This window comes from Stegodyphus dumicola, chromosome 10 (assembly GCF_044657685.1).
Source record: "Stegodyphus dumicola isolate Sdum_Otavi_A_Nest chromosome 10, ASM4465768v1".
Classification (NCBI taxonomy): Eukaryota; Metazoa; Arthropoda; class Arachnida; order Araneae; family Eresidae; genus Stegodyphus; species Stegodyphus dumicola.
In genome coordinates this window covers 65641854-65654674 of record NC_140777.1, presented here as the reverse complement: position 1 = coordinate 65654674, position 12821 = coordinate 65641854, and the positions used below count along the sequence as shown (strand labels likewise).

Genomic DNA, 12821 nt, shown 5'->3' with positions numbered 1-12821 from the left:
TTAATTTGAGAGGAAAACATACTTGTTGAAAGAGTCCCAGCATCTGCAGCATCTCTGTTCACCACAAGCGACTTGAAGAGCCGAAGTCATAGGAGCATGCAGTATTACACCTGCGCAAGAAACTTGTGAGGCAAGATTTAGCGTGGGCACAGTTCCGAGGCTTTGTCCATATAAAATAATTTTCTCCAAATTTGGCTCGTGAATGTTTAATGTATAGTCCAATGCCGCTCTAATGTCGGCATTAAGGTTTGTTTCTGATGGTTTCCCTTTGCTTTGGCCATATCCTGAATAGTCATAAGTCACAACATCACATTTCACGCACAAGCTAAGATTTATGCAAGCACTAAGTATTAGGCCAACATCGACAGCATTTCCGTGGCTATAGATTATAGTAAATGGAGCTTTTTCCACGCATTTAATATAAAGCACAACGATGTCATTTTTCAGCAAAGTTTTAACGAAACGGACATCATATCTCAGCACATTCTTCAAATAATTACCTTCAATTTCAAGAGATATTTTCAAAATAATTTCAGACGGTCGTTCATCTAAAGACACAATTTCATAAGAAGGCGGGGAAGGGGGCATGAAGGCTACTTTTTCAGCTATGTTCCTTGGACAAGGAGGGCAGCAAAGGAATTTAATTAAGTTCCAACTGCTAATTCTTTTGACACTAGACATTTTTGTCTCGATTTGATCAAAGAAATACTGCTGCAAGCGAACAAAATAGCACTTTATTTAAAACTTAAGATTAAAAAATAACGTGACTCATGCTGCATGCATTATGGAGCACGTTTTTGCTGATTCATTGCCTGCTCAATTCCGTTTATAAGCATCTTTCTTTTAAATAAATATCATTCACTCTTAGGTCAAAGATCAGAGGTTATTACTAAATTTATCTTTAATTAATTACATTCCCAAGTAGCACGGCAACGTCGTAACAACGTTGCAAACTGGTCGCGAGTCATGTTGCAAAAACGTTGCCATATGTCGTCTTTAAGACGTCCAGATCTCCGCGAAATTCCACTGTTTTGCAACCGTTGCAAAGATGTCTTTGCAGATGAGGTTTATGTTAAATAGACGACGTTATTGCTTCTTTCTCATATAATTATATATGACGACGTTATATTTTGGTTGTGAAAGCATCGTATCACGACGTCTTAACGACGCCTAAATATTCGCAGAATTCGATCTTTTTGCAACAGTTGTGAAAACGTCGTTACTATGCCCTATTATATCGTCGTTACATATTGATTTATATAGAAAAATAAGCTCAATAATTAATGTATTTTTCTTCTTTTTAAAATTTTATATTCCTTGTATTTTTCTAAAGTTTAAATATTTTATCATTTCCTGAAAAACAGAAGATAACACAAATTTTTCTTTTTAGACTAAATATGCATACTTAATTATAGCCTTAATTAATTTCAGTACTTTAAACTATATTTTTTAAATAACTTAAATTCTAAGTTACGATTATTTCAGATGTCATCATTTTTTTCTTAATCCTTTAGTATGTAAGAGTAAGTAATTATCAAAGTGGTTATTATAAGTATATAACAATAATAGTAGGTTTTAAGTAAATAAAACTCAGTCAGACATAAATAAAAATAAAGCTATATATGTGGGTAAAAAAAAAAAGAGCGTTTCTGATTATAACAGCATTATCACATTTATTTATGTTAAATCTCAGGGACAGGTGACAGGTTAATGCAGGGCCCGGACGGCTTAATATGACAAATAGGGTGTTGTCCGGTACCCGCACCTATTTAGAACAACACAACCCTGGCGACTTCCTGAGAGATGATTACCCCTATCATGATAAATTAGGAAGCCTAAGGTAACATAATCAGTATTTTACCTGAATTTAAGTTTAAATTTATCCTTGTTTTATAGAAAAAAATATAACCATTATCTTTATATCTCCAAGATATGCAAATGAAAGACTGTATAAAGTAGATAATAAATGTGATCAAAAATATTTCACACAAAAATATACCTAAATCTAACAACCAAAAAAAAACTTCCCATATTCATATATAAAATGAAATAATAACCTAATAAACAATATACATGACAGCACTATTTAAGAAAAAACATGAACTAGCAGTGTTTGAAAGTATAAATAGCAGAAGGAAGGTAACAGAACTAAAATTTCAAATTAATACTCGTAAAAAAAAATGTGTTTTTTAAATAGTAAGCAATTGAAAGTGCAATAATTATGGATTGCAGTATTTACTAGTAATGCTGGTGTTTCTTAACACCATTTCTTTCGATCATATGTAAATGTATTTATTCATTTTTAGTTTCTACGTCTTAGAATAGTGGGTAGTTACAATGATCATTTCATACACTTTTTATAATCAATAACTTTCATTTTGATACTGTACAGAAATAATTGAAATAATATAGTATACGATAGTAAGCTAAGTACGTTAAAGTAAGCTCTTCGTAAAACAGCACAAGATGAAATGTTTTGTTTCTATCTATTATGAATCTCTTTGTTATCACAAGCACATAAAATGTAAACGAAGAAAATACTTAAATTTAATAAAGAATAAAACCTAATTTCCAACATTCATTGAGATAATCTAATAGACAAAAATAACGGCAATATTTAAAAAAACGCGAATTACACAGTGTTTGGACGAATAGAAACAAAACGACAAGTAAGAAAACTGCAATTTGCAATCAATATAAAGAAATAGTGTTTTTTAATATTACACAATTAAATATCACATAATTATAAATTACAATATTTCATAGTAATGCTAAGGTTTCCTTAACATTATTTTTTCGATCATATGCGGAAAGTCTGAACACCAACCTGTCATTTATAAACATAATAATCGATTAATATGAATGATATACGGTACGGCATTTAGGACGTTATAACCGAATCCGTGTATCCAAATATGGCACCGCTGGAACCACTGAAGATTGGAGAATACCACCATATAATTTTAATCACCGGAAACACATAAAACACCAAAACAGAACATTATTTCACTGCATGGACGATTTTAGCACGTTGCAACCGATATTTTCTTTAAACGATGTACCCAAAATTCAAAATTTTCGTGTCGTCTTGTAGAGCAGATATTCACATACAAATTAAGCAGAAATTCGGCATTACCACGATGATTCTCCTCAATTCAAAATAAACTGCCATCATTATATTCTTGTACATCGTTTTCTTTCTGTATTGAAGCTCTCCAGTATTTATTTCCGACGGTGAATTATAAAACCCTGAAGAAAATATTCCTGAATATAAGATGGAGTCTGAAATTAATGCGCAGTTACTAACTTGTTCGAATTTGGCAGCTAGCCAAAGAGCTCAAGCCTCGAGATCAGATGTTCCGTTTATATAATCATACAGTAAATAATATACATGGAATGCCAATCGGTCGAACAGCAATTGTGTAACTTTTCAGCGATTTATACAATTGCATTAAACCTTTCGACAGTTCTTCTAATAATTTAATAGAATCTTTTTTAAATGGCCTAGAAGAATAATTTCAACTGACTAGAATTACGACACAAGATTATATTTACAAAAAAATATTTATCGGGCTCACTAAAACATTTGTAATATCAATGTCGCCAAATCCCAAGTGTACCGCATACTAGGATTAAACTAAGCATTTTTGAATGCGTAAAAACATAACAAACAGTTCATCAGAATTTTTATAGGTAATGAATTTCGTATTTTTGTTCACAGTTTCTCTAATTTTGATGTCAACATTTATTAGTAATTGTCAACATTTAAGCCATTAATTTTATCGTTTTCCATTAAGAGTGTTAATATTTCTTCTCCTTTTCCATTACTTTTTCCGTTCTGTCTCTCCTGACTATCGGGGAGTTTTCCGTCATATATATTAGACAGCCGTTAAATATGCATGGATATGCATCGTCTTTCAACATTGGACGTTTTCTCGGAATTCTTAAAATCGCTCAATTTTTATCCGTGAATACATCTTCACGCACAATCATATCTTTGCAATATTGTCAGAATATTAATTCAAATAAATTCGTCCTTACTTCAAAAATAATAAATAAAGTCATATTTCAGCAGTGAAATAATTGCTAACATGTGATTTGCATTGATTTCGGAAATATGATTTAAAAAAATATTTAGAATGCATAACTTAATAACTTACTTTATAGATTAGTTTCATTTTTAAATATTTTACTATAATATTTATAAAAAAATACTTAATTACTTTAACAAAATTTTGAACAATAATTTAGCACCTATTTTTAGTACTAATTAAACTTAATAATTGAAGTATTTATATTAAATTCATATTTCATTAGATGAATATATTTAGATGAAATAAAGTAATGAAACATTGCAAAGTAAGTCTTATGCGGACATCAGATTCTTGAAAGGGCAGATTTAGTCTCTTTTCATTCTAAAAGAAACGCTGATGAACTATGAAAAAGATGCTAAAACGACCACGTCTAAAAGCGGTCATATCATGTCGTTTTAGCGACGACGGCAAATATTTTTTTTTCTTCGCTACGTTGCAAAGATGTCGTAAAAGTTACCACGACCACTTTGCAACCTCTCCGACTAGTCTGCAACGTCTTGGCTACGTCATGTGCTACTTGGGTTAGAGACCATTAGTTTACTAAAAATATATTATTGTTTTATATACACACATGCACACACACACACACACACACACACACACACACACATATATATATATATATATGTGTGTGTGTGTGTGTGTGCATGTCACACACATATATATATGTGTGTGAATGTGGGCCTGGGAATGATGCGTGCCTTTGCGAAAGATGAAACCAACTCACTTTTTGTCATGGATCGTACAACTGCTGTATAGATCTGTTTGGAGCAAAAATCAAAATTAGCTTGATGGTAAAAATACAATTCTTATTTTGAACAGGAACACTTATTCAAAAATACATTTCCGCTTAAATTGGGGCAACACCGAGGATGCTTAACGCCCCTCCCGCAATTCCTATATAAGAAGTGTACATTTTAGATAACAAAAAAAGAAGTTTAGCGAAAAGACGTGACTTTCCTTGGCAGAGCAAGCAGAAAAAGAGTGATGCGCAATAACTGCATAAGTTTCTGCTAAAAAGTAACTGCTAAAAGCATTTTCGCAGTGCAGAGAAATTGCAGGGTAGGAGTGGCTTAACATGCTGCGGAGTGATGCAAAATGGTGCGAAAATTATCCTTGAAGAAGATATGTGTTTAATTAAAAATTATGAATTTAAAGGTCTATTGCCAATTGGTTCCAATTAAGTTTAATAATTTTGTCAGTAATTTGTTTCATATTTTGTATTTTACATACACACACACACGTATATGTATCTTTAATAGGGAGACACTGAAAATGAAGAATAAAAACTACTGCAATTAATATAATATTGTAACGGAGAACTTGGTGTCAGTTAACGATTATGTAGAAAAGACTTTAAAAAATAATAATATTTATTGTTCATTCCATGGAAAAAGGCCTAATTTTTCAAGATTTATAAATCCTTTTCGATAGAAACACTAATAGAGATTTGATTGCGTTTCGTCTTCCTTGTCTGTTTCAGTGAAATTCAGTTTAATACAATCGAAAATAATATTTCAGCTTAATTAAATCATGCCAATTTTGTTAATTTTTCAAGTGAAATGAAACACTTTTATGCAATTGATGACGTAGACGATGCAATCGTTGCAATGATGTAGACGATGCAATCGATCAAAATCGATGCAATTTTATATCATCAAAATGTTGTGTGAAATACTTGATAAAAATACTGTAGAAAGCGGAATGTTTGATAAAACAGTCTAATTCTATAATAAACATGCAAATAACCAAACATAAAAATTAAAAAAATTAAAAAAAAAAAAATCTGAAATGTTTCAGATTTTAAATTACGTCCAAAAGGGCGTTTTTTAACATTTTGTGTGTTATTACCTTTCATTATTAAATATCATGTTCCTCGCACTTAAACCATAAGATCCAGTGCAACAGCAATATCGCAAAATAGTTTTAAAACGAGCATATCTTTAGAATTTCCGATACAGAGACTCACGCGCTGGAGATAAAAATGTTTTTTCTGCACAACGTTGCCATTGCTCGCTTTGAAATCCTTGAGTTTGTTAATCAAAAATTCGTCAAAGTTTTAAAAAATAGGAAATCGATCATAAAACAAATTTCAAATTTCAAATTTGGTCTTCCACATGCTCATATTCGTTGGAGGATTACGTTATTCAAAATTCGATGACTCTATGTACCGTTATTTTATGACAATGTGAGAAATATACATACATTTACGCAGATTTTCATTATTTAATTTCTTCAAATATAATGCAGGACTCTAACATTTTATGGCAACAGTTTGAAAAGTGAACCGACATTTATGAGTCCGACGCAAAATGCCAAAACGAAACTAATAGTCCTTCGGGATTCAAATCCCTTTGGACTAAAAAAAAAAAAAAAAAAAAAAAAAAAAAAATCCAGTCGTCAAAAATAACTCAAAATAAAATCTAAATATTTACAAAATATATTACAATAAATTCGTTTCATGAAGCAAAAAAATTACAAAACTAGGGTGAAAAAAATCCAAAATTACTTGCAATTACATGGATAACTTCTAAAATAGCTCCATGTGGCTTAGCTATTTTTCTGAAAAAATTGTTACGGATTTTGTATTTAGTTAGCTATTTTTATAGAATTGTAATTAAAATTGTTTCATTTCCCCGTACAATGCAGCGCGTGACAAATTTTTAGAGAAAGCTACGCCGAAAAAGTAAAATTACAAGAGCACGCGCATTTAATAAATAGATATCTCGTAATTGATATTTAAACTGAATAAATCTAATTGATTACTGTGTTAGCTGTGATCGTAATTCTACTTTTTTGCTTTCCAGCAGGCACGTGCAATACGGCCGAGCGCAATAGATTCAAGAACGAAGTAGCCAGAAGGCAAACACGCACCATTATAAGGACTCCTAAGCATTCTCTAAGTAAGTTGAACTTCCTTTAAATACTATTTCTAACTCATTTGCATTCAACGCGATCCTGAAAACTCGTTCTGGTAGAGTAAGTGAGAAAGACGAATTTAAAGGAAAGGGTTTCAAAATTAAAAATAACTATTATAAAATAAAATAATTAAAAAAAAAACACTGAAAGGTTTTAGATTTTAAATTACGTCCAAATGGGCGTTTTTCTTTAACGTTTTGTGTGTTCCAATAAAAGGAACATTAATAACATTATTAAATTATTATTAAATACCAAGTTCTTTGCACTTAAACCATAAAATTCAGTTCAATAGCAATGTCGCAAAATAATTTTAAAACGAGCATATCTTTAGAATTTCCGATACCCAGTTCCGCGCGCTGGAAATAAAAAAGGTCCCCCCCCCCGTAGATTGTTGCCATTGCTCGCTTTCAAATCGTTGAGTTTGTTACTCAAAAATTCGTAAAGTTTTACAAAATATGAAATAGATAATAAAATAAATTCCATATTTCAAATTTGGTCTTCCACATGCCCATATTCGTAGGAGGAATACGTGATTCAAAATTCGATGGCTCTATGTACCGTTGTTTTATCACAATGCGAGAAATAAACCTACATTTATGCAGATTTTTTATTATTTAATTTCTTCAAATATAATGCAGGACTCTAAAATCTGGTGGCAACAGTTTGAAAAGTGAAACGGACATTTTTAGTAATTCAACGCAAAATCTCGAAACGAAAACAACAGTCCTTCAGCGACGAAGCTCCTTTGGACTAAAATTTAACATGCACCTTACAGGTTAATTAATTTTCATAGCAGAAAGTCTAATCGAGATTTATTGGATTGTAGAAGTTATGTTTGATTCCATCTGATTACAGTGGTTTTCACCAGATGGCGCACATCGCTGAAGGCAGTGGAAAGCAGACAACCAATAATTTTTATCACTGGAATATACCTGCCAGGTGGCAGAAACAACTATACACAGAAGCTATAAATGTAAGATAGAACAAAAGAATGGTAAAATCAGAAAAGGAAGACAAGTGTCTTTATTTGGAATTATCTACACTAACAATCAACACACAGCAAGGAAATTCACTATTTTCATTGTCTAAACAGCGGCATGTGTTCTTGGAGAATTAAAATTTTCCTCAAAATTTGGAATTACAGTGGGTATTTCTTAATAAAATCACTGCTTTATAATATCAATCGCGTATTAAAATCAAAACCTAAGAAACGAATACAGTATCATTATAAAATAACCGCTCAATAAAATAAACACTACCGCCTACAAAAATTTAATCGCTTTTAAAATTTTAAATTAAAAAAAAAATAAACAGATTAAAAAAAGTCGAAACCCCAAATTTGTGTTTAAAGTTTAGTGGCCTTATTCTAAGTCGATTCACTTTTACACGTGGAGCTACAAATGTTAGAATTTTCTTATCTGGACCCATCATAGGTTCGGGTGGATTACAGGAGGTTTGTCAGAACTGGCTTAGATTACTTGGTAAAAGGGGAAGATAAAAGATGTGAAGGAGAATGCATAAAAATTGTCTTTCACCCATCATCCACATCGTACTTTTGTTGTTTGGTTGCGGCTCGAAATGCCCAAACGCGAGGAATTAAAATTAAAAGGTAAATATTAAGAAAGTATCAAGAAAGGAAATATTAAGAAAATTATAATAAAATTAAGTTTATATGTATATTGTAAACATTAAAAAATGTGCCGTTGCGTGCATATGGGATCGTAATGGATTGAATGCACACAGAAACGACGGTAGCTTAATAAAATTTAGTTTACTAAACGAAACACTTCACAGTTTTGGAAGTTCCCACAAAAATACTCGTGCAGCTCTTCTCAACATCATAAAGTACAATTAGTAGTTACCACTTCAGACTACCAACAGCGCTAAACACAACGCATTGTAAAGATCATCAAAACAGCGAAGCTCGCAAAGGTTTTGCCAATACTTCCAACTCAACTCTGAACTAAACTAATGAACACTGACGCTAGTTCCGGTCTCATACAGTTTTTCCGTGACAGGCGAGAAATTTGCAGCACTTTTCCATTTCTCAATTTTACTAGAAGGCATATAGGGTCAGATTTACGTGTAGCACTGGATGCAGTTACAGTTACATACGCACTAGGCCAATTACAGTTATACAGGGACCAGACCAAAATGGCGCTAAATTGTCGCCATGTTAGGCCACTTTAGACGATTTTTCGCCAATTATGATGATAAAATTTAATCTCCAAAACTGTCATCAGTTGGCGCTATCTCGCCAATACGAAGAAATAGCAATTTAATTAATAATAGCAATTGGATCTTAACTAGAACTTAAAGATTTTTGTTAACGTCATACACCTCCATAAAATTCAGTTCGCTAACGGAATATGTTTTTAGAATAACTTTGGTTGCAGAAACATTCGACAAATTCCATATGTCAAAGAAAAGGGCGTGTAATGTTGTACAAAACTAAACCGTTTTCTGATGGGAAAGGAATTAAATTTAGACAACAGTGTTAAAAATTATACAATGGAGGAGCTTTTTGATTTTAAGAAAACGATAAAGGAATATTTCCTTGAAGAGAAATAAGTAACGACTGACTAAAAATTCGTTCGAACACTACGATAAATCAGAAATCTTGACAATGAAGAAAATGGAATAACTTATGGACATATCAATAGATTCAAAGTTAAAATCTAAGTTTAAGCAAAAGCAGCTCCTAAATGTTTAGTGGCAGATTGACGCAGAATAACCAAACATTTGTTAACTTTTTAATGCCATTTGGAGCAACATATTTAAGGGGAAAGATTTTCTCAACTTACGTGGTAACAACAAAAACAACACATACATATATATAAGATAAAAATATGAAAAACTTCTAACTTTAATTGGCTATAACCTCTTTATTTTTTTATTTAATTTGGGTACTTCATCTCTCTATCTTAAAAATAGATCTATAAGTCTAAACTACGTCATTCAAATTAATCGTGCGATCTTACGTAACGCTTAATGCTGATACTTCTTACCCAATCAAATAATTGTAAACCAAAACTTTTTAAACTTGAACTGAAACTTTTGACTCCCTCCCTTCTTCCTCTGAAGTGCTGCGACACGCTTTCATCCTGGCAAGACCCTGCTGCAATCATCTATGTCCTGCTATGATTTGCTGTTCGAAAAGTATATTGCCTATAAAGAAATGTTTTTGATGTGCCTAAAAATTAAGATGGTGATTCGCCGAACTTAGTTTTGTCAACAACTTATTCCTGTCATTTTCACTCAGCCAGCACGACTACGCCTTAAAATATTACATCTAAAAGAAATCGATAAGGATGCGTACCTGTGTTTCAACACTCCAATGGAAAAATTTATTCGGCCAGAAATCTGCACGGCTTTGTTATTCTATGTTCACAGTGAATCATGGAAAAAGTCCCATTTCATGGAAAATTTTAATACAAGTGTGTGCCGCATTCATAATCAAATCATTCATATCGTGTCATCGAATCGCATTTTATTATACACACACACACACACACTACACACATATATATAGCAAGAAATTAAATGCAGAATATGAAATTCGATAGCAGATATATCAATAGAATTACGGAATTCGATAGTTTGTGGAAAAAATGCAAGCTCTTCCCATTCACTAAATACAATGCAAGGGAAGCAGAAACCTGGAGGACGAGTTAATGTTATTAATAAGTAACTGACATTATGTTAATTTTTTAATAGCAAGTACAATACTTTTCTTTTATTGAAATTACATAAAATATCTATACATTCCGATATACTTTTAATGTTATTTTGAAATATATCTTTTTACGGAAGATTAGGGTTCTTTGGAAAAAACTTTACAATTCTAAGGCTTCGGTGAGTCAACAAATTTGAAGAGCACTACGTTAGCTAATCGGAGCATTAATAGTTTCAAGTAATAGAATAAGATGCCGACGTAAAAGTTATAGTAAAACAGAAATAAATTCCAAGAAACGGGCTCCTAGCTTGTGCTTCCATCTAGTGTAAATTTCAAGAAGCACAATGCAGATATTTATCGAACATTATTATTTTCATGAAGACACTTTTTAAGAGGAAGTTAAGTTCTTCATAATTTTGAAAATTCAGACATATTACGACCCTCAATGAAATTACGCAAAACTTGACCAAAATACTGTTTTCTTTGCTTCACATGCTAATACAGAATTTTATAATAAAAACTTTAGTGTACGCTTCTTCGTGTATTATGAATATGTATTATAACAGAAAAGACGCAACGGATCAATGTTCACGTTCACAACGCTTAAGGTATCGTCATAATTTTTTTGTACTCGCTGTACTATTTATAATCCAGATATTTTTACCCGTAAAAATTGTTCCTGCTTGGATATGTAAAAACGGTTCCGTTCCAAATTTTTAACAATTTTTTTTTGGACTGTTTATTCACAAAGCTTACTTGAAGTGTTAACCCACAAAGATACTAATACAGTATTCGAAAATGCTAGAAAAAAATCAAAATAATTAATTGAATTATTCTTTTTTTTTTTTTTGAAGCTGTAGATGGCAACGATTTGTAAAAGCATTTAAAAATGGAATCTTAAGTTTTAAGACTTTTATATTCGGCAACAGGTGAGATATTATTTTTTTATATTTAAAACCATGAATTTTAATATTCCAATATGTTATAAGCCATATTATTATCATTTAATTTTATGATTTATGTTTTTCGAACTGCTTTGATGTTAGTTTTAAGGTATTTTGAGATGAATGAGATTATAAGTTGCCTTAGTTACTGTTTACTGTAATTATTATTTCCACGTTAGCGGTGACATCAGCATCTTGTTTAACAGGATTCAGAAAGACGAAGAAAAAAGAAGGGTGAAGGGAAAAAAATGTGTGTGGCGTGGATGTACTCAACTGATCAGTGTTTGCATGTATTTACAAGTAATATTTCCGAAAATGAGAATATTAAAAAAAAAAAAAAATCTTACATCATTAAGCAATCAAAAAATCTGTTTTCTGAGTGCACTCGACAAGTTAACATCAAAATTAGTACACTAAAAATATGATTCGAGAGACATCATTGGGGACTGTCAGCAAGGGCTGAACGCTGGCCAGGACTCAAGTACGTTATTTAATTTGAATCATTAGTCCAAAGGGATTTGAATCCCGAAGGACTATTAGTTTCGTTTTGGCATTTTGCGTCGGACGGATAAATGTCGGTTCACTTTTCAAACTGTTGCCAGAAAATGTTAAGAGTCCTGCATTATATTTGAAGAAATTAAATAATGAAAATCTGCGTAAATGTATGTATATTTCTCACATTGTCATAAAATAACGGTACATAGAGTCATCGAATTTTGAATAACGTAATCCTCCAACGAATATGAGCATGTGGAAGACCAAATTTGAAATTTGAAATTTGTTTTATGATCGATTTCCTATTTTTTAAAACTTTGACGAATTTTTGATTAACAAACTCAAGGATTTCAAAGCGAGCAATGGCAACGTTGTGCAGAAAAAACATTTTTATCTCCAGCGCGTGAGTCTCTGTATCGGAAATTCTAAAGATATGCTCGTTTTAAAACTATTTTGCGATATTGCTGTTGCACTGGATCTTATGGTTTAAGTGCGAGGAACATGATATTTAATGAAGAAAGGTAACACACAAAATGTTAAAAAACGCCCTTTTGGACGTAATTTAAAATCTGAAACGTTTCAGATTTTTTTTTTTTTTTTTTTTTTTTTTTTTTTTTATATAGGATTTTTTAGAGATTCGGAGGCCTACTTAGTATCGGTAAAATTAGTGCATATATAAACCTTTAAAACATT

At 31.7% G+C, this 12821-nt stretch overlaps 1 pseudogene; it reads right to left on the bottom strand.

The window, feature by feature from the left end:
* LOC118181891 (alpha/beta hydrolase domain-containing protein 17C pseudogene) lies at positions 1-681 on the bottom strand (annotated as a pseudogene).
* Positions 682-12821: the final 12140 nt, after the last annotated feature.